At 49.8% G+C, this 20,263-nt stretch overlaps 1 protein-coding gene across 4 annotated transcripts in view; it reads right to left on the bottom strand.

The window, feature by feature from the left end:
- LOC141101772 (phospholipase A2-like) overlaps window positions 1-20,263 on the bottom strand; it is a 75,355-nt gene that overhangs the window by 34,305 nt on the left and 20,787 nt on the right. The window contains exon 1 of one of the 4 annotated variants that reach the window (XM_073591078.1): window positions 7,538-7,848. The exons of 1 other annotated variant lie outside the window; for it this stretch is intronic. The gene's annotated coding sequence lies outside the window, so the exon portion shown is untranslated. Of the gene's footprint in view, window positions 1-6,769; window positions 7,442-7,537; window positions 7,849-20,263 lie in introns of those variants that run through there. 2 more of the 4 variants (XM_073591079.1, XM_073591080.1) reach the window with 2 other exon arrangements.

Genomic DNA, 20,263 nt, shown 5'->3' with positions numbered 1-20,263 from the left:
TTTCAAATAAGATAGAAATATGTGGCGCTAGTCTAAATTAGCCAATCATCATACCTCTCTGAAGAAATCTCAATGTTTCCTTGATGCACAACAACCAATAATATCTTCTCTCATTAGGGGGCAGCTAAATCAGCCAAAATAATAAATGCCATAATCCTCACATTAAATCATCCTAATAAATAATGGGTTCCTCAATCAAACTAAGTATAAAAAATGTGGCCAAAATTATTAAGTGATACTAGTGGGAATTCAACAAAGGTTCCTCAAGCTGTGTCATAAATAGTGCTAGATTTCCCTCACCTTGATCCGTAAAAATAAAATTACAAAATACATAAATGAATAATGCTGATGAATAAATAACATGCAATAATAAATATAAAGTGCAACTCAATATCACATGTGTGAACAAAAGTGATCAAATGCAAAAAAGTGATGGTAGTGCTGAGCTGTGCATATATAAAAAATCAGATTCCGAACTGCACTCCAATAATCTATATATAGCACCTCTTCCGCCTGAAAATTACTTCTTAAAATCTGAAAAACTGTGACATAATCTGTGATCAAGTCCAAAAGTAGTAATGCTTCATGCAGTGTATTTTTAAAATGTCCAACCAAATGGTTAATAATCCAGTGCCAGTAACGTGACTTTGTGCTGGATTCATTCACTTGACAAAACTGGTGCAGCACACAGGTGTTTCCCCCAGCCTCTCACCTTAAGCAGCGGCCCCCATTGGGCCAAGTCAGGCAGATAGTAAATGTTTAGCCGTGAGGGATGATGATCCAGCAGCCGTCCCCTTCCTCACAACGGATGTGCGTGGGTCAGATTTTCACTAACTAATCACCAACACTCTCACCGACCCCAAAATGAAGAAGGAGATACTTCCATAGTGCAGTAATTTCAATAACGTTTATTGTAAAAACATAGTAACTTACATGTATAAAATGGAACTGTCAGCAGAAGTAAACCGCAGAGACAATACAAGCTTCCGGGTACGGCCGTCCCCTGGAAGCGTCGGCACCTGGCTCCTCCTACCCTGACGCGTTGCGTCACACCACGTGACTTTATCAAACCCTTTGATAAGGGTGTGTGTGGCTAAATTGAGTGTGGCCAAATGTCAGTGATTCTTCCCAATCTATAGCTTGTAGTGTGCCATCTTTCAAAGTTTGTGAAGATTGTGAAGTAAAATAAGCTCAATTGAGGCCGACAATTATACCCCCCAGCATATGTCAGGGCCAGCAATAACCTCAAGTCAGTGGGTAGTAGGTAGGTATTAAAATTCAACAGCCACAAAGAAGCCAGAGAACCATCTAAAAACTCAGCTACACATTGATAACAGGCCATGCAGTTGGGCACGTTGTCCCATACCCAAAAAAAACTACAAAATGTCCTAAAGGTAATCACCTCAATATATGCCACAATAATTCAAAGAAAGTAGTAAAAGCATTAAAAGTATCAATAAATATATAAATTAAATATGTGCTAAAAACAATAAAAGTGTAATCTGTGCATGCATATAAAGTGCAATGTACAACACAAGTGACCCCTATTAGAATTTCACATCAACAAAGTTCATTAGAATTGTCTACAAGCATATTGAATCCTCTGCAAGCTATTAGCAGCTACTTCCGTGCACCATCACCCACTGGGTGAAAACTCACCAGAGGTTAAGGTAAGGTAGTGCAGCATCATGTTATTTGGCACAGTGCATTTTTGAAAAGTAGTGCATGCACTATTTTTTGTGCAGTCTGGTGCGATTTGCAGCCATTCAAATAATAGGCTGCAAAATCGCACCACACTGAATTGCACAGAAACTTGGAGCAAGCTCCTTTGAAAACTGATTCACGCGCATTTTGCTTTTCAGAGGTGTTTGGCAGGTGGTGAGGAGGCGATATATTACTTCTTTACCGCCTGGTTTACACCTACAATGGTTGTACTTTCAAACTGCAATTGCATGCATAGCAGTTATAGCTTTAAATCAGCCTTTTCACAACCTGTCAAACATTCTTAGATCACTTTTTAGAGGAACAGTGGTGCCTGTTCCACTTGTAAAAACAGCCCTTAGCTGCATTTGGCTGTGGTACCCTTAGGGCTTCTTTATACATGAGATTGGGGTTGATAAAACCCTGTGGTTGAGTCACACTTTTACCTTCTACAATCCCTACCGCCTTTAGCTGCAGAGGCAGCAGCCAAAGGTGTACACATGCCATGTTGTGCCCATATAGCTGGTATTGTGCATCTATATGGGCTCAATAGCATCTTTATGCTATTGTGCCTACAGTATATAGCTGCTATTGTGCCCACATAGCTTTTACTGTGCCCTATTATGCCCACTGACCTTAACTTCTTGCAGCACTTCCAGCTGTTGTGGATTCCGCTACCAAGAATGAGAGGCGGTGTGCTATTGGTATCACTCCACCTAACCTATGGACAAGGAATTGGCTCATGAGGCAGGCTTGATGTCCCCACGACCATCTGCAACCTCCAGCCCTGCTTCTCCAGTTCTGTGGCCGGCTGCAGCCTTTATCCACAATCAGTGACAGAAAGTCGGCAAGCCCAGGACCTACCAGTCACCTGGATGCGATCGACTGGTAGATCGTGGTCCACGGGTTGCCAACCTGGGCTCCAGTGGCGGTGCGTCCATTAGGGGCGCTCGGGCGCCGCCCCCCCCCGTGTACTATGGATAGATTCATGCATTGCATGAATCTATCCATGGACGCTGTAGCCACCTCCTATTCAGGAGTGTGCTGTGAGTGTAACGGGGGACCGTGGGATGGACAGGGGAACCGTGGGATGGACAGGGGAACCGTGGGATGGACAGGGGGACCGTGGGATGGACAGGGGGACAGTCGGGTGGACAAGGGGGACAGTCGGGTGGACATGGGGGACAGTCGGGTGGACATGGGGGACAGTCGAGTGGACATGGGGGACAGTCGAGTGGTCATGGGGGACAGTGGGATGGTCATGGGGGACAGTGGGATGGTCATGGGGGACAGTGGGATGGACATGGGGGACAGTGGGATGGACAAGGGGACAGCGGGATGGACAGGGGGACAGCGGGATGGACAAGGGGACAGCGGGATGGACAGGGGGACAGCGGGATGGACAGGGGGACAGCGGGATGGACAGGGGGACAGCGGGATGGACAGGGGGACAGCGGGATGGACAGGGGGACAGCGGGATGGACAGGGGGACCGAGGGATGGACAGGGGGACCGAGGGATGGACAGAAGGACGGACAGGGGGACAGAGGGACGGACAGAGGGACAGTGGGACGGACATGAAGACAGTGGGACGGACATGAAGACAGTGGGATGGACAGGGGGACAGTGGGATGGACAGGGGGACCGTGGGATGGACAGGGGGACCGAGAGATGGACAGGGGGACCGAGGGATGGACAGGGGGACCGTGGGATGGACAGGGGGACCGTGGGATGGACAGGGGGACCGTGGGATGGACAGGGGGACAGATGGATGGACAGGGGGATGGACAGAGGGATGGACAGAGGGATGGACAGAGGGGACAGACAGTGGGATGGACAGGGGGACGGACAGGGGGATGGACAGAGGGATGGACAGAGGGATGGACAGTGGGATGGACAGTGGGATGGACAGTGGGATGGACAGTGGGATGGACAGTGGGATGGACAGTGGGATGGACAGAGGGATGGACAGAGGGATGGACAGGCTCCCCAGGCTCAGCAATCAACCATCCTAATTCCTCCTCGGACCACAGCCTGCCTGCATAACAGGAAACCCCCTTCTCCTGTCAGATGAGGAGCACTGCCGACTCACTCAGCTCTCTGCCTACAGCAGCTCTGCTCCTTCCCCAGCGGTCTATCTAGAAAACAGCCAGCAGCTCAGCAGTCATCATACCTTCATTGCTTTTGGGCTCTCTCTCTGCTCCACCCCTCTTCTTTCATCTTTCTCGCGCCAGATGCAGAGACACCATGTGACACAGAGGCTTTTAAAAGGTAGCACCTCTACACAGCATTCTGAATCAATCCGCCCCCCTCTCAGCCGGGACTAACTAAACATCAGCGGCTTATGCGGCTGTATCCCTCCTCTTCAAAAAGAGTCCCCAGCCAAGTAGCAGACAAGATTCATAGCAGGTACAATATTATTTTAAAAAAAACAGTGTGAATTTTATGCCAATACCTCAGTGGAATTTTTGGGGGTGCTATGAGGGTGCTTGAAAAATTTTTGGGGGGCTTCAGCACACCCAAGCACCCACCTGGCGCCGCCCCTGCAGCAAGCCCTCAGCATAACAATGAACAGCACAAATGTGACATAACCAAATTTCACTCTAGGCACAGTCACATGTCAAGAGGTGCACTGCTATTTTGCAAATCTATTCAACACACAAGATAGAATTTTCAGGGTACTTGCTAACCCTGTAAAAAAGCAAATATTTACTTAGGGGTTGATTAACTAAAGGCAAATAGACTGTGCACTTTGCAAGTGCAGTTGCTCTAGATTTTAGTAAATAAGGGGAAACTCTGATGCTAACCTTCATCATCCAATCATATGCAAGCAAAAATGCTGTTTTTTTTTATGTTCCTTGCATGTGATTGGGTATACTTTACAAAGAGAAGCTTTGCCTTGTTTACTAAGCTCTGGAGCAATTGCACTTGCAAAGTGCACAGTATATTTGCCTTTAATAAATCAATAAGTTCAGGTCTACTTTAGGATGTGTATTCAGCACTCATATACTAGAGTTGAAGGATGTCCTACAGGTTCAAGAAAGCTGCTTGCAGTGTGTCAAATATTTCCTAATCTGGTTTACTTCAAACCAAAGTTTACAAACTGTTTAATATGTATTGTTTGTAAATGATATTACTTTGTCATTTAATTTACCATTCTCAAGGGACAGATTCATATTTAAAATAGTTTTATTAAAGGATTTGGAAGGATATCCTCCCAAAAATATTGTATTTATTTTGTGCGCTGCCAGTGGCATCGGTTCGCTCAGTTGCTAGTATTTCAGACAAGACTTGTATCCTTTATCTGGGGGGGATAAGCGCCTAGGGTGAAAAAGCGTACTTTATTCACTCCCAAAAGGAAAGGTAGGTTGGGGACTCCAGACCTGCAAAATTATTATTATGTGGCACAGTTGGTCCAGCTAGCCAGAATTCACTCTACTCAGCCTCATCCAATCTGTGATGGTGAAAGGTAGGTGAAGGCCTATGCATCAGGACCATCTTTAATACTGATTGGACCCTGGCCAAACATTTTCTTGGGCCCCGCCTCGCTGGCCCCCGCCATGCAATTTTGCTCTCCACCTGCTCTGAGAGCAGCCCCTCTGCAGTCTGACTAAAGCCGGCCATAGACAGTTGGAATCTCAGCAGGTTCAGCAGGCACCGGCCAAGATTCAAACCATGTATGGGCAGGCTGAATGTCCCCAATTTGATTGATCAACTTGGGTACTACCTGCCTGCAGGATTTTACATGTGATTGTTGCCAGTGACTGCGTTCCCCCCCCCCCCCCCGGAAGAAAAGAATGGCTCCCAGGCTGGCGTCACTAGATCAGCTGATGTATTTCTATGTCTGCAATCAGAAGCCCCCTTTTTGCCAAATACGGCTCGTCTGCTGCCACTTCCAGCAACGTCTCCTCGCTACTTCCACTGGAAGTGGCAGCAGACGAGCCGTATTTGGCAAAAAGGGGGCTTCTGATTGCAGACATAGACATACATCAGCAGATCCGGAGACGCCAGACTGGGAGGCTGCCAGGCATCTAGATCCACAGGAAATACACTGGTCACCCATAAAGCTATACTTATATGCTGTTACCTTACAGCAGTAAGGTAAGGGGACACCCATATACTACATTGCACCGAAGACAGGAAGTCACTAGTTATTTTCACTCCATTCAAGAGAGCGGTCACCAGCACTTTATATGATCGCTTGATACTGAAGATATACAGTCACTCTTTACCTTGCACTTTATATAAAAAGACTACCACGGATATATCAGCACTTTATTTCACTTGTGCACATTGTATAAGAAGAGGATTTTGCATTTTACAGTATTTACATGGACTTTTGTGATGTTTTGATATTATTATTGTTTCGCATATGAAAAGTATTAGGACAGTATGTGACACCTTTCCGTACTGTATACCTGCTGCCTTTATCAACGATTGAGGTTACCTATTGTTGATCGGTTAGGCATTGCCTCTATCTATTAGTATTTGGCATTTTGCACTTGGTCACTTTATTTTGCACATTTGCATTATTTTATCATATTATTTATTTGATTACAGCGCAGCACTATTTTTTAATGCATATTTATACTAGGGTTCTGATATTACCTTCAGTGTTTGCAGCAGTATACGCACAGTGGTGTAGTGGATAGCACTTTCGCCTAGCAGTAAGAGGGGGCGCTGGTTCGAATCCCAACCACGACACTACCTGCCTGGAGTTTGCATGTTCTCCCTGTGCCTGTGTGGGTTTCCTCTGGGTACTCTGGTTTCCTCCCACACTCCAAAGACATGCTGGTAGGTTAATTGGATCCTGTTGTCCCTAGTATGTATGAATGTGAGTTAGGGACCTTAGATTGTAAGCTCCTTGAGGGTAGGGACTGATGTGAATGTACAATGTATATGTAAAAGCACTGCGTAAATTGACTGCGCTATACAAGTACCTGGAATAAATGAATAAATAAATAAAATTTATTTTGTGGCCCGGGGATACATTTTTATCTCATTTCTAGGTAGTTCCTAATGGTTCATTCTCTAGTGGTGGTAGCAAGTAGCCTGCAAAGCACTCTTACCAGATCCAGCGACATACCAGCAGTGGCCCCTGAATCAAGATTATGGGGTTGCCCATGATGACTACAGTAGGCAGTGCAGCAAGGTTTGCAGCCTGGCAGTGGCTCAGCAACACGGTCTTCTCGCTCTTGCAGTCTCCCCCACATGGTTTGTTTTTCAGCAGATCAGTCTCTCTGGGGGTTCTGTACCACACGTTCCTCTCACTAACTCCCAGAACACTGCACTGTCCTGGTGAATTTTTGCCCGGGCAATACTTGCTCCCTCATTCTTTAAAAGCAAGGTATATTCAGGCACTATGGAGTTCAATGAATAGGTCATTCCTTGGGACTACATGTCCCATCATGCCCCTCAAGTGTTTTCTGATTGGCTGGTTGTTCTGCTTAGACAGAGGGAGGGGGAAGAACAAACAGCGATTAGACAGAGTCGGCTGCTGACAGGAGGAGGTGGGGGTGGCAAGCAGATTGTGATTACACAGAGATCCCTCAACTGCACTTCTCCCCTGTCATAGCACAGCCGTTTAGAGACTGCAGTGGCCCGTGCAGCGGTGGGAGGGGAGATCCCTCAGCTACACTGATAGGACAGGAGGGCCACACGGGCCCCTGTAGCTAGGAGCAACCCAGGGAGGGGGAAGAACAAGCAGTAAGACAGGGACCGCTGCTGACAGGAGGGTGACAGAGCCCTGGGTGTGACTGTACACAATACAGGCATATGATGAGTGGTGATGCAGACTGGGTGTCCACAGGGTGTGATGGGGGTTGGGTGGCACTCACCAGCTCCTCTGGTGTGCGGCTCTCCCTCTCTGAACAGCAGCAATAGCACACGTCTCACCTGCAGGCCGCCATCTTCCTGCACCCCTCAGACAGCCACCTATAATGTGAGTCCAGCAGCCTTCTCCCCGGGAGTCCCGTCCATGTGTACCATCTGAAGAGTCAGGCCCACCACTGGGCACAAGACTGCCATAATGCACGCAGGCGAGAACTGCAGGAGCGAGTCTGGGCTGGAAGTGGTGGTGAGACAGGTGAGAAGGACATGGGCGGTGTTGTGTCGATGAGTGCCTCCTATCGAATAATGCCTCCTACGTACTGCGCATGTGCAGTGCATGACGTCACGCCAGCTGATTTCCCGATCAGCTGGCTTGGTGTATCGACTGCACATGCGCAGTTCGTCGGAGGCATTTTCCGACGGGAGTCACAGAAAACAGTGGAAAGGCACAGTGTAGGACAGGCTAGAGGAGATAATTTGAGCTCCTGTATCCGGGGACCCACTTGGTGAAAACCCACCAAACTTGGCACACTTTTAGGGAACACCCATGGCTGCATGTAGAAAAATTTCCGGTCCAGGGAACCGAAGGGCAGCCAGTACTGACTCCCGAAAGTGAGCCCCTTGCTTCATTTTTCCGCTGACAGGAAGAGAAAACAGTGTAGGAGTGTAGGACAGGCTAGAGGAGATATTTTGAGCTCCTGTATCCGGGGACCCACCCAATAAAAACCCACTGAACTTGGTACACTTATAGGGAAGACCCATGGCTGCAGGTGAAAGAAATTTCGGGTCCAGGGAACCAAAGGGCAGCCGGTACCGACTCCCCAAAATGGGCCACTCGCTTCATTTTTCCACCTGGGGGAAAAAACGGGCGAATTTGAGCTCCGGTTTCTGGGCACCCACCAGGTCAAATCCCACCAAATTAGGCACACTTATAGGGGGGACCCATGGCTATACGTGCAAGAAATTTTGGGTCCAGGAAACTGAAGGAAGGCCAGTACCGACTCCCCAAAATAGGCCCCTCACTTAACATGGGAGTCTATGGGGAAACCAGGCAAAATTGTGGCGGATTTCACTTATCGCTCAACCATTTGACGACCAAATGGGCTAGCAACACCAAACTTGCAGACCTTTTTCCCAGATATCACAGCTACACCTCATAAAAGTTTGGAGGTTTGGGAACCCTTTACCGTGGCCACAATGTTGACCGTCTTCACGGTACCGGTGCTCCCTGACCATGTGTTACAAAATTACAAAGCTTGGGGGTGATGTAGAGACAATCTATGGGTACCCCCACACCGAACCGGGGTCCGGTACCCCAACCGAAACCCTCCGGTTACCAGAAAATGGCACTTTGAAACGGTGTAGCTCGGACCCGGTTCAGCGGGGAAGGCTCCGGTAGGTCTCATTTGAATATTTCAAGCCTTTTCTACAGAATGGCATCCACTTTTGAGGACCAGTGGACCCCTCACAAAACACCGGCAAAGACGTGCACGGCGCTCTCCGGTTCTATGGGTCTTAAAAATACACCGACACCGGGAGGCTGTGAGGTGGCACCCCAAAAGGTCAACCGGTAGAAACCGCACGTTTAACATTGGAGTCTATGGGAAACTCAGTTAACTTGGGAGGCTATTTCCTCGGCTGTTGGGGTTAGGAACACCAAACTTGGCACACTTGTAGGGGAGATGATGCACTACATGTGGTCCACATTGGGGTTCCTAGACCCTACGGTTGGCTCGTAACCATCTCCCAAAGACGGCACCCCTAGGGCGGTAAAACCGGTTCTGCTACTCAGAAAATTCAGACTTAGGTTCTGGCGTCTACCGGTTGGATGACTTTGATGGCTCATATCTCCGGAACCCCAAATTTGGTGTGCCAGCTCATGGGATCTAGATCTACAACATATCCAAAAATTGGACTCCTAGCTCAAACGGTTCGGAAGATGACTTTCCTGGAGCCCAAAAAATGCTTGAGTTTGAAAGTTAGGTCGACACAAAGCATGCATGGTGGTTTCAGAAAAGTCATTTCGGACACCTTTCGTTCCAGAGACCTCAAAATTGGCCTGCAGCTAGGGGGCCTCTATGAACCCCCAACTACCAAGTTTGAAGTTCCTATGACCTACGGTTCCGGATATATGGACCGGTAAAGCGAAAAGTTCATACTGGCCATGGGGCACCAAGGGACCGGTTCCGATCTCGCTGCCCCCTCGGCCTTGGTGGGCACCATGGGTCGGTCCCCTTTGGAAGTCCATATCTCCCCAATACTTTGAGCTAGAGACCCCAAATTTGGCAGGTCGGTACCGGTGGATTTTAGACACAAGATCCGGGTAGACCGACACTCCTGCGAGCAACCGTGTGGAAGTTTCTCTCCGACTGAGCCCAAAATACCACCACAGGAAAGAGGGGACTCGTAGTATGCATTTTTCAACGGGAGGCAATAATCAACACTACACCGGTGTAACGTCGATTATTGCCTCCTGTCAAAAAATGCCTCCTACGTACTGCGCATGCGCAGTATGTCACATCACTCCAGCTGATTTCCCGATCAGCTGGCGTGACGTATCGACTGCACATGCACAGTTCGTCATATGCATTTTCCGACGGGAGGCAAGCCACGGGGAGCGTGTGGAGGGAGAGAATCTTAAAGAGGGAGTCCCGCGAAAATTTTTTTAAAAGTCAGCAGCTACAAATACTGCAGCTGCTGACTTTTAAAATAAGGACAATCACCTGTCCCAGGGTCCAGCGATGTCGGCACCCGAGACTGAATCGCCCCTCGGTCCTCGGGTGCTGCCACCGCCATTCTCTGTAAGGGAATCAGGAAGTGAAGCGTTGCGGCTTCACTTCCTGGTTCCCTACTGCGCATGTGCCAGTCGTGCTGCGCTTCCTTACTGGTCCCCGCTGCCTCTGGGACCTGTGTGTGTCCCAGCAGACAGCACAGGGGTAGGGACGGGAGGGGGCACAGACTCCCGTGGGAGTCTACGCCGGAAGTAGGTGCAAATACCTGTCTTAGACCGGTATCTGCACCTCCCTCCCCCCTGAATGGTACCAAATGTGTCACCGGAGGGGTCGGGTTCCGAAAAGCAGAGGTTCAATTTTTGTGTGAACCTCCGCTTTAAGGAAGCGCAGCGCGACTGGCGCATGCGCAGTAGGGAACCAGGAAGTGAAGCCGCAACGCTTCACTTCCTGATTCCCTTACAGAGAATGGCGGTGGCAGCACCCGAGGACCGAGGGACGATTTAGTCTCGGGTGCCGACATCGCTGGACCCTGGGACAGGTAAGTGTCCTTATTTTAAAAGTCAGCAGCTGCAGTATTTGTAGCTGCTGACTTTTAAAAAAATTTTCGCGGGACTCCCTCTTTAAGATTCTCTCCCTCCACACGCTCCCCGTGGCTTGCCTCCCGTCGGAAAATGCATATGACGAACTGTGCATGTGCAGTCGATACGTCACGCCAGCTGATCGGGAAATCAGCTGGAGTGATGTGACAGACTGCGCATGAGGGTCGGTCTACCCGGATCTTGTGTCTAAAATCCACCGGTACCGACCTGCCAAATTTGGGGTCTCTAGCTCAAAGTATGGGGGAGATATGGACTTCCAAAGGGGAACGACCCATGGTGCCCACCAAGGCCGAGGGGGCAGCGAGATCAGAACCAGTCCCTTGGTGCCCCATGGCCAGTATGAACTTTTCGCTTTACCGGTCCATATATCCGGAACCGTAGGTTACAGGAACTTCAAACTTGGTAGTTGGGGGTTCAAAGAGGCCCCCTAGCTGCCAAATTTGAGGTTTCTGGAACAAAAGGTGCCCGAAGTGATTTTTCTGAAACCGCATTTTTTGGGCTCCAGGAAAGTCATCTTCCGAACCGTTTGAGCTAGGAGTCCAATTTTTGGATATGTTGTAGATCTAGATCCCATGAGTCGGCACACCAAATTTGGGGTTCCGGAGATAGAAGTCCTCAAAGTCATCCGACCGGTAGAGGCCAGAACCTAAGTCCGAATTTTCTGGGTAGCAGAACTGGTTTTACCGCCCTAGGGGTGCTGTCTTTTGGAGAGGGTTATGGGCCAACCGTATTGTCTAGGAACCCCAAATTTGGATCACATGTAGTGCATCGTCTCCCCTAGAACTGTGCCAAGATTGGTGTTCCTAACCCCAACATCTGAGGAAATATCAGCCCCCCAAATTGACCGAGTTTCCCATAGACTCCAATGTTAAACGTGCGGTTTCTAACGGTTGACCCTTTGGGGTGCCACCGGCCCACCAAACGTTCCCTGGACCCCAAACTTGGCCAGTGAGTACCCGAAGAGCATCCCCACAGCCTCCCAGTATCGGTGTATTTTTAAGACCCATAGAACCAAAGAGCGCCACGCACGTCTTTGCCGGTGTTGTGTGAGGGGGCCACCAGTCCCCGAAAGTCGAGGGGGGTGCCATATGGTGGAAAAGGCTTGAAATATTATAATGAGACCCCCCCTGAGCTTTCTAGGGTTAACCGGATCCGAGCTACAAAATCGAATGGTTGAGCGATAAGTGACATTCACCACAATTTGGCCTGATTTTCCTATAGACTCCCATGTTAAGTAAGGGGCCTACTTTGGGGAGTCGGTACCGGCCTTCCTTTTGTTCCCTGGACCCGAAATTTCTTCCACGTGTAGCCATGGCTCCCCCCTACAAGTGTGCGTGATTTGACTTGGTGGGTCCCCAGAAACTGGAGCTCAAAGTCGCCCCAATATCGGCAGTTTTTCCCCTAGGCGGCAAAGTGAAGCGAGGGGTGCTGTCTTTGGGCTACGGGCCAACCGTAGGGTCTAGGAACCAAATTTAAATCACAAGTAGTGCATCGTCTTCCCTACAAGTGTGCCAAGTTTGGTGTTCCTAACCCCAACAGCCAAGGAAATATCAGCCCCCCAATTTGACTGAGTTTCCCATAGACTCCAATGTTAAACGTGCAGTTTCTACCGGTTGACCTTTTGGGGTGCCACCGGCCCTCCAAACGTTCCCTGGACCCCTAACTTGGCCAGTGAGTACCCGAAGAGCATCCCCAAAGCTTCCCAGTATCTGTGTATTTTTACGACCCACAGAACCAGAGAACACCACGCACGTCTTTGCCGGTGTTGTGTGAGGGGGCCACCAGTCCCCGAAAGTCAATGGGGGTGCCATACGGTGAAAAAGGCTTGACATATTATAATGAGACCCCCCTGAGCATTCTACGGTTAACCGGATCCGAGCTACACTGTTTCAAAGTGCCATTTTCCGGTTACCGGAAAGTTCTGGTTGGGGTACCGGGCACCGGTTTTGTGTGGGGGTACCCATAGAGTGCTTCTACATCACCCCCAAGTTTTGTAATTTTGTGACCCATGGTCAGGGAGCACCGGTACTGTGAAGACGGTCAACATTGTGGCCACGGTATAGGGTTCCCGAACCTCCAAACTTTTAGGAGGTGTAGCTGTGATATCTGGGGAAAAGGGGTGCAAGTTTGGTGTCGCTAGCCCATTTGGTCGTCGAATGGTTTAGCGATAAGTCAAATCCGCCACAATTTGGCCTGGTTTTCCCATAGACTGCCATGTTAAGTGAGGGGCCTATTTTGGGGAGTCGGTACCGGCCTTCCTTCAGTGCCCTGGACCCGAAATTTTTTGCACCTGTAGCCATGGCTCTCTCCTACAAGTGTGCCCAGTTTAGTGTGATTTGACTCGGTGGGTCCCCAGAAACCGGAGCTCAAAGTCGCCCCAATATCGGCAGTTTTTCCCGTAGGCGGCAAAGTGAAGCGAGGGGTGCTGTCTTTGGGAAACGGTTACGGGCCAACCGTAGCGTCTAGAAACCCCAAATTTGAATTACATATAGTGCATCATCTTCCCTACAAGTGTGCCAAGTTTAGCATGATTTGACTCAGTGGGTCCCCTGAAACCGGAGCTCAAACTTGCCCCAATATCTGCAGTTTTTCCCGTAGGCGGCAAAGTGAAGCGAGGGGTGCTATCTTTGAGAGACAGTTACGGGCCAACTGTATGGTCTAGGAACCCCAAATTTGAATCACAAGTAGTGCATCATCCTCCCTATAAGTGTGCAAAGGTGTTCCTAACCCCAACAGCCAAGGAAATATCAGCCCCCCAATTTGACTGAGTTTCCCATAGACTCCAATGTTAAACGTGCGGTTTCTACCGGTTGACCTTTTGGGGTGCCACCGGCCCGCCAAACGTTCCCTGAACCCCAAACTTGGCCAGTCAGTACCTGAAGAACATCCCCAAAGCCTCCCAGTGTCGGTGTATTTTTAAGACCATAGAACCAGAGAGTGCCACGCACGTCTTTGCCGGTGCTTTGTGAGGGGTCCACCGGTCCCCGAAAGTCGAGGGGGGTGCCATTCTGTACAAATATAGATATATTCAAATATGACCTACCGGAGCCTTCGCCGGTGAACCGGCTCCGAGCTACACCGTTTCAAAGTGCCATTTTCCGGTTACCGGAGGGTTCCGGTTGGGATACCGGGCCCCGGTTTGGTGTGGGGGTACCCATAGAGTGCTTCTACATCACCCCCAAGCTTTGTAATTTTGTGACCCATGGTCAGGGAGCACCGGTACCGTGAAGACGGTCAACATTTTGGCCCTGGTAAAAGGTCCCAAACCTCCAAATTTTTATGAGGTGTAGCTATGATATCTGGGAAAAAGGGGTGCAAGTTTGGCTTCGCTAGCTCGTTCGGTCGTCGAATGGTTGAGCGATAAGTGAAATCCGCCACAATTTGGCCTGGTTCCCCTATAGACTCCCATGTTAGGTGATGGGCCTATTTTGGGGAGTCGGTACCGGCCTTCCTTCGGTTCCCTGGACCCAAAATTTCTTGCACGTATAGCCATGGCTCTCCACTACAAGTTTGGGGTCCAGGGAATGTTTGGCGGGCCGGTGGCACCCCAAAGGGTCAACCGGTAGAAACCGCACATTTAACATTGGAGTCTATGGGAAACTCAAATTGTGGGGCTGATATTTCCTTGGCTCTTGGGGTTTGGAACACCAAACTTGGCACACTTATAGGGAAGACGATGCACTATTTGTGATTCAAATTTGGGGTTCCTAGATCCTACGGTTGGCCCGTAACCATCTCCCAAAGACAGCACCCCTCGCTTCACTTTGCCGCCTAGGGGAAAAACTGCCGATATTGGGGCAACTTTGAGCTCCGGTTTCCGGGAACTCACCGGGTCAAATCACACCAAACTTGACACACTTATAGTGGAGAGCCATGGCAAGAAATTTCGGGTCCAGAGAACCAAAGGAAGGCCGGGTACCGACTCCCCAAAGTAGGCCCCTCACTTAACATGGGAGTCTATGGGAAAATCAGGCCAAATTGTGGCGAATTTCACTCATCGCTCAACCATTCAACGACCAAATGAGCTAGCGACACCAAACTTGCACCCCTTTTTCCCAGATATCACAGCTACACCTCATTAAATTTTGGAGATTCGGGGACCTTTTAACGGGGGTTTACCGGGGCCAAAATGTTGACCATATTCATGGTACCGGTGCTCCCTGACCATGGGTCACAAAATTACAAAACTTGGGGGTGATTTAGAAGCACTCCATGGGTAACCCCACACCAAACCGGGGCCCAGTACCCCAACCAGAACCTTCCGGTAACCGGAAAATGGCACTTTGAAACAGAGTAGCTCGGATCCGGTTGACGCTAAAAAGCTCAGGGGGGTCTCATTATAATATGTCAAGCCTTTTCCACCGTATGGCACCCCCTTGACTTTCGGGGACCGGTGGCCCCCTCACACAACACCGGCAAAGAGGCACTCTCCGGTTCTATGAGTCTTAAAAATACAGCGACATGGGGAGGCTGTAGGGATGCTCTTCAGGTACTCGCTGGCCAAGTTTGGGGTCCAGGGAACATTTGGCGGGCCGGTGGCACCCCAAAAGGTCAACCAGTAGAAATCGCACGTTTAACATTGGAGTCTATGGGAAACTCAGTCAAATTGGGGGGCTAATATTTCCTCAGATGTTGGGGTTAGGAACACCAAACTTGGCACACTTATAGGGAAGACGACGCACTATTTGTGATTCAAATTTGGGGTTCCTAGATCCTACGGTTGGCCCGTAACTGTCTCCCAAATACAGCACCCCTCGCTTCTCTTTGCCGCCTAGGGGAAAAACTGCCGATATTGGGGCAAGTTTGAGCTCCGGTTTTAGGGGACCCACCTAGTCAAATCACACTAAACTTGGCACACTTGTAGGGGGGGGCCATGGCTACACGTGGAAGAAATTTCGGGTCCAGAGAACTAAGGGAAGGCCGGTATCGACTCCCCAAATTAGGCCCCTCATTTAACATGGCAGTCTATGGGAAAATCAGCCCAAATTGTGGCGAATTTCACTTATCGCTCAACCATTCGACAACCAAATGAGCTAGCGACACCAAACTTGCACCCCTTTTTCCCAGATATCACAGCTACACCTCATAAAATTTTGGAGGTTCGGGGACCGTTTACTGGGGCCAAAATGTTGACCATCTTCACAGTACCGGTGCTCCCTGACCATGGGTCACAAAATTACAAAACTTGGGGGTGATGTAGAAGCACTCTATGGGTACCCCCACACCAGACCAGGGCCCGGTACCCCAATTGGAACCCTCTGGTAACCGGAAAATGGCAGTTTGAAATGGTGTAGCTTGGACCCGGTTCACCAGGGAAGGCTCCCGTAGGTCTCATTTGAATATTTCAGGCCTTTTCTACAGAATGGCACCCCCCTTGACTTTCGGGGACCTGTGGACCCCTCACAAAACACCGGCAAAGACGTGCGCGGCACTCTCTGGTTCTATGGGTCTTAAAAATACACAGACACTGGGAGGCTTTGGGGATGCTCCTCGGGTACTCACTGGCCAAGTTTGGGGTCCAGGGAACGTTTGGCAGACCGGTGGAACCCCAAAAGGTCAACCGGTAGAAACCGCACGTTTAACATTGGAGTCTATGGGAAACTCAGTCAAATTGGGGGGCTGATATTTCCTTGGCTGTTTGGGCTAGGAACACCAAGCTTGGCACACTTGTAGGGAAGATGATGCACTATTTGTGATTCAAATTTGGGGTTCCTTGTGATTCAAATTTGGGGTTCCTAGATCCTACGGTTGGCCCGTAACTGTCTCCCAAAGACAGCACCCCTCGCTTCACTTTGCCGCCTAGGGCAAAAACTGCCGATATTGGGGCAAGTTTGAGCTCCGGTTTCAGGGGACCCACCTAGTCAAATCACACTAAACTTGGCACACTTGTAGGGGGGGGCCATGGCTACACGTGGAAGAAATTTTGGGTCCAGAGAACCAAGGGAAGGCCGGTATCGACTCCCCAAATTAGGCCCCTCACTTAACATGGCAGTCTATGGGAAAATCAGCCCAAATTGTGGCGAATTTCACTTATCGCTCAACCATTCGACAACCAAATGAGCTAGCGACACCAAACTTGCACCCCTTTTTCCCAGATATCACAGCTACACCTCATAAAATTTTGGAGGTTCGGGGACCATTTACCGGGGCCAAAATGTTGACCATCTTCACAGTACCGGTGCTCCCTGACCATGGGTCACAAAATTACAAAACTTGGGGGTGATGTAGAAGCACTCTATGGGTACCCCCACACCGAACCAGGGCCCGGTACCCCAATTGGAACCCTCTGGTAACCGGAAAATGGCACTTTGAAATGGTGTAGCTTGGACCCGGTTCACCAGGGAAGGCTCCCGTAGGTCTCATTTGAATTTTTCAGGTCTTTTCTACAGAATGGCACCCCCCTTGACTTTCGGGGACCTGTGGACCCATCACAAAACACCGGCAAAGACGTGCGCTGCACTCTCTGGTTCTATGGGTCTTAAAAATACACAGACACTGGAAGGCTTTGGGGATGCTCCTTGGGTACTCACTGGCCAAGTTTGGGGTCCAGGGAACGTTTGGCAGACCGGTGGAACCTCAAAAGGTCAACCGGTAGAAACCACACGTTTAACATTGGAGTCTATGGGAAACTCAGTCAAATTGGGGGGCTGATATTTCCTTGGCTGTTTGGGCTAGGAACACCAAGCTTGGCACACTTGTAGGGAAGATGATGCACTACTTGTGATTGAAATTTGGGGTTCCTAGACCGTACGCTTGGCCGGTAACCGTCTCCCAAAGACAGCACACCTCGCTTCACTTTGCCGCCTAGGGGAAAAACTGCCGATATTGGAGCAAGTTTAAGCTCCGGTTTCTGGGGACTCACTGAGACAAATCACACTAAACTTGGCACATTTGTAGGGGGGTGGCATGGCTACACGTAGAAGAAATTTTGGGTCCAGAGAACTAAAGAAAGGCCAGTACCGACTCCCCAAAGTAGGCCCCTCTCTTAACATGGGAGTCTATGGGAAAACCAGGCCAAATTGCGGCCGATTTGACTTATCGCTGAACCATTCAATGTCCAAATGGGCTAGCGACACCAAACTTGCACCCCTTTTCCCCAGATATCACAGCTACACCTCATAAAAGTTTGGAGGTTTGGGAACCCTTTACCGTGGCCACAATGTTGACCGTCTTCATGGTACCGGTGCTCCCTGACCATGGGCCACAAAATTACAAAACTTGGGGGTGATGTAGAAGCACTCTATGGGTACCCCCACACCGAACCAGGGCCCGGTACCCCAAACGGAACCCTCCGGTAACTGGAAAATGGCACTTTGAAATGGTGTAGGTCGGACGCGGTTTACCGGGGAAGGCTCCGGTAGGTCATATTTGAATATATAAGGCCTTTTATACATAATGGCACCCTCCTCGACTTTCGGGGACTAGTGGCCCCCTCACACAACACCGGCAAAGAGGTGTGCGGCGCTCTCTGGTTCTATGGGTCTTAAAAATACACCAACAGTGGGAGGCTTTGGGGATGCTCTTCGGGTACTCACTGGCCAAGTTTGGGGTCCAGGGAACGTTTGGCGGGCCGGTGGCACCCCAAAAGGTCAATCAGTAGAAACCGCACGTTGAACATTGGAGTCTATGGGAAACTCAGTCAAATTGGGGGGCTGATATTTCCTTGGCTGTTGGGGTTAGGAGCACCAAACTTGGCGCACTTGTAGGGAAGACGATGCACTATTTGTGATTAAAATTTGGGGTTCCTAGACCCTACGGTTGGCCCGTAACCGTCTCCAAAAGCACCCCTAGCTTCACTTTGCCGCCTAGGGGAAAAACTGCCGATATTGGGGCGAATTTGAGCTCCGGTTTCCAGGGACCCACCGAGTCAAATCACACTAAACTTGGCACACTTGTAGGAGAGAGCCATGGCTACAAGTGCAAGAAATTTCGGGTCCAGGGAATCGAAGGAAGGCTGGTACCGACTCCCCAAAGTAGGCCCCTCACTTAACATGGGAGTCTATGGGAAAACCAGGCCAAATTGTGGCGGATTTCACTTATTGCTGAACCATTCGACGACCAAAAGGGCTAGTGACACCAAACTTCCACCCCTTTTCCCCAGATATCACAGCTACATCTCATAAAAGTTTGGAGGTTCGGTAACCCTTTACCGTGGCCACAATGTTGACCTTCTTCACAATACCGGTGCTCCCTGACCATGGGTCACAAAATTACAAAACTTGGGGGTGATGTAGAAGCACTCTATGGGTACCCCCACACCAAACCGGGGCCCGGTACCCCAACCAGAACCTTCCGGTAACCGGAAAATGGCACTTTGAAACAGTGTAGCTCGGATCCGGTTAACCGTAGAATGCTCAGGGGGGTCTCATTATAATATGTCAAGCCTTTTCCACCGTTTGGCACCCCTGTTGACTTTTGGAGACTGGTGGCCCCCTCACACAACACCGGCAAAGACGTGCGTGACGCTCTCTGGTTCTGTGGGTCCTAAAAATACACCGAAACCGGGAGGCTGTGGGGATGCTCTTCAGGTACTCACTGGCCAAGTTTGGGGTCAAGGGAACGTTTGCCGGGCCGGTGGCACCCCAAAAGATCAACCGGTAGAAACCGCACGTTTAACATTGGAGTCTATGGGAAACCCGGTCAACTTGGGGGGCTGATATTTCCTCAGATGTTGGGGTTAGGAACACCAATCTTGGCACACTTCTAGGGGAAACAATGCACTACATGTGATTTAAATTTGTGGTTCCTAGACCCTACGGTTGGCCCGTAACTGTCTCTCAAATACGGCACTCCTAGGGCGGTAAAACCGGTTCTGCTACCCAGAAAATTCGGACTTAGGTTCTGGCCTCTAGCGGTCTGATGACTTTGAGGACTCCTATCTCCGGAACCCCAAATTTGGTGTGCCGACTCATGGGATCTAGATCTACAACATATCCAAAAATTGGACTCCTAGCTCAAACGGTTCGGAAGATGACTTTCCTGGAGCCCAAAAAATGCTTGAGCTTGAAACTTAGGTCGACACAAAGCATGCATGGTCCTTTATATATATACAATATCGTTTTACATACATAGCTATTCAGGGCCCCGCCCCCCTCTGGAAGCACAGACCTTGGCCCTCCTGCTGGCACCGCTGTGTCAATCCAAGCTTCCCTGACAAATACACTGCTTATGCATGGCGCTTGCCCCCTTTCTCTAGAGCAGCCTAGGGGTGTGTTGGGGGCGGGGCTGGATGCGGTGTTGCCGCTGACGTTATTAAGCCAGCGGAGTTCTTCCTTACGTCAGTGTTCCTTGCAGAGTTCTTCCTTACGTCAGTGTTCCCTGTGGAGTTCTCTCTTACGTCAGCGTTCTCTTTCCGCGCACTCCCGTGGCTTGCCTCTCGTCAGAAAATGCATACGATGAACTG

The sequence above is a fragment of the Aquarana catesbeiana genome, linkage group LG06 (assembly GCF_042186555.1).
Source record: "Aquarana catesbeiana isolate 2022-GZ linkage group LG06, ASM4218655v1, whole genome shotgun sequence".
NCBI classification, from domain to species: domain Eukaryota; kingdom Metazoa; phylum Chordata; class Amphibia; order Anura; family Ranidae; genus Aquarana; species Aquarana catesbeiana.
This window is presented reverse-complemented; position numbering and strand designations above follow the sequence as displayed.